The 2,500-nt window shown below is 47.4% G+C and overlaps 1 protein-coding gene across 1 annotated transcript in view; it reads left to right on the top strand.

The window, feature by feature from the left end:
* Positions 1-2,500, top strand: part of LOC128359983 (NACHT, LRR and PYD domains-containing protein 14-like) — a 139,702-nt gene that overhangs the window by 27,754 nt on the left and 109,448 nt on the right. The gene's annotated exons all lie outside the window — the stretch shown is intronic.

Raw genomic sequence — 2,500 nt, 5'->3', positions numbered from 1 at the left:
CTCCCTCCCTCCCTCCCTCCTTACTCCTTTCTTTCCTCCCTCCCTCCCTCCCTCCTTACTCCTTTCTTTCCTCCCTCCCTCCCTCCTTACTCCTTTCTTTCCTCCCTCCCTCCCTCCTTACTCCTTCCTTCCCCCCAACCCTCCCTCCTTTCTTCCTTCCTTCCCTCCATCCCTCCCTCTCCTTTCTTCCTTCCTCTTTTCCTCCTTACTCATTTCCTTCCTTCCTTCCTTACTCCCTCTTTACTCATTCCTTCCTTCCTTCCTCCCTCCCTCTTTTCCTCCTTACTCATTTCCTTCCTCTCTTCCTCACTCCCTCCTTTCCTTCCTTCCTCCCTCCCTCCCTCCCTCTTTTCCACCTTACTCATTTCCTTCCTTCCTCCATCCATCCCTCCCTCTTTCCTTTCTTCTTTCCTTCCTGTCTCCCTCCTTACTCCTTTCCTTCCTCTTTTCCTCGTTACTCATTTCCTTCCTTCCTCCCTCCTTTCTTTCTTCATTCCTTCCCCCATCCCTCCCTCCTTACTCCTTTCCTTCCTTCCTTCCTCTTTTCCTTCCTCCCTCCTTCCCTCCCTCTTTACTCCTTCCTTCCCCCAACCCTCCCTCCCTCCTTTCTTTCTTCCTTCCTGCCCTCCCTCCCTCCCTCCCTCCTTTCTTTCCTCCCTCCCTCCTTACTCCTTCCTTCCCCCCCACCCCTCCCTCCTTTCTTTCCTCCCTCCCTCCTTACTCCTTCCTTCCCCCCCACCCCTCCCTCCTTTCTTCCTCCCTTCCTTCCTCTTTTCCTCCTTACTCCTTTCCTTCCTCCCTCCCTCCCTCCCTCCCTCCCTCTTTACTCCTTCCTTCCTTCCTTCTGTCCTTCCTTGAACTGATGACAACAGGAGGGTTAAGCATTAATAAGAGTCATTATGGTGTCAATCTGTTAATAAGTGATCTGAAGTTAATGAGATTTGAAGACTGTCATTAATAAAGCTTCAGATCATCAGCTGATAGAAGATCAAAGTTAACGCTGTAGTCTGTTTAAAGGTGATCATGTGACTCAAGTTCAGGTTCAACAAACTCAGACAGTCTTTGTTTATTGTGTGCAGTAAAAGACACACACACACACACAAACACACACACACACACACACACACACACACACACACACAGTGAGTCACAAATTGCCGACTCTTCACTCCTCCTCCTTCCTCTAATCTCGCTCCATTTTCTCCTTTTCATCAGTTCTTTCTTTCTTTCAACTTTTTTAACCTTTAATTTTTTGCCCATTTCTCCTTTTTTTCTTCCATGTTTCTAAACTTTGCTTTTCTGCTCACTAGTTTATCGTTCTCCCCTTCCCCCTTCCCTCCTTCTCTATCTCCTCTCTCTCTCCATCACTCCTCCTTTCAGCTGATCAGCTCTTATAATTCATCCATGTGAGCAGAAAGGTTTTATCAGAGTTTATACTGCAGTCAAAGTAGGGAGGAAGGAAGGAGGGAAAGAAGGAAGAAATGAAAGGAGGAAGAAAGGAAAGGAGGGAGGGAGGGAAGAAAGAAGGAGGGAGGGAGGAAGGAAGGACCGAAAGAAGGAAGGTAGGAAGGAAGGGATGAAAAAAGAAGGACGGAAAGGAGGGAGGAAGGAAGGAAGGAAGGAAGAAGGAAGGGAAAGAAGGAAGGAAGGATAGGAGGGAGGGAGGAAAGTAAAAGAAGGAGGGAGGAAAAAAGGAGGGAGGAAAGAAGGACCAAAAGAAGGAAGGAAGGAAGGAAGGAAGGAAGGAAGGAAGAAAGGAAGGAAGAAGGAAAGGAAGGAAGGAATGAAAGAAGGAAGGAAGGGAGGAAGGAAGGGATGAAAGCAAAAGAAGGAAGGTAGGAGGGAGGAAAGAAGGGAGGATCATTTCAACAGGAAGACGAGGAAAAGAAGCAGTTAATCAACAACCACTATAAAGCAGTATAACACACACACACACACACACACACACACACACACACACACACACACACACAATGAGTCACCTACACTCTCTCTTTGCTCTTTATCTCAAACTTTCTCCTTCTTACTTGATAAAAAGGCATCAAAACAGCTTCAGTAACTTAATAACTATACACACACACACACACACACACACACACACACACACACACACACACACACACCCTTCTGGACGCAGCCTTCATTAAGTGTCAGCACTTCCTGGAAATGCCATGTCAGCCTCTGCAGCCACGTTTACTGGAAGACCAAGATGTGCACACATGAACGCACATACAGTACACACACACACACACACACACACACACACACACACACACACACACACACACACACACACACACACACACAGCAGTGATTAAAGGGGACATGTGCTGTTCATGCTGATGGTCTGTGGTGTATTAAAGGTCTGATGTCGCAGGCCTGTCAGACGGAGCTCAGGGTTCACTCTGTTTATTTTTACTTCCCCAACGAAATGATGTCATCTCGTTAGAAAAAGCCCACAAACGGCGAGCGGGGCCGTCTGTAATCTTGGTTGCTAAGG

The sequence above is a fragment of the Scomber japonicus genome, chromosome 6, assembly GCF_027409825.1.
Source record: "Scomber japonicus isolate fScoJap1 chromosome 6, fScoJap1.pri, whole genome shotgun sequence".
NCBI classification, from domain to species: domain Eukaryota; kingdom Metazoa; phylum Chordata; class Actinopteri; order Scombriformes; family Scombridae; genus Scomber; species Scomber japonicus.
This window is presented reverse-complemented; position numbering and strand designations above follow the sequence as displayed.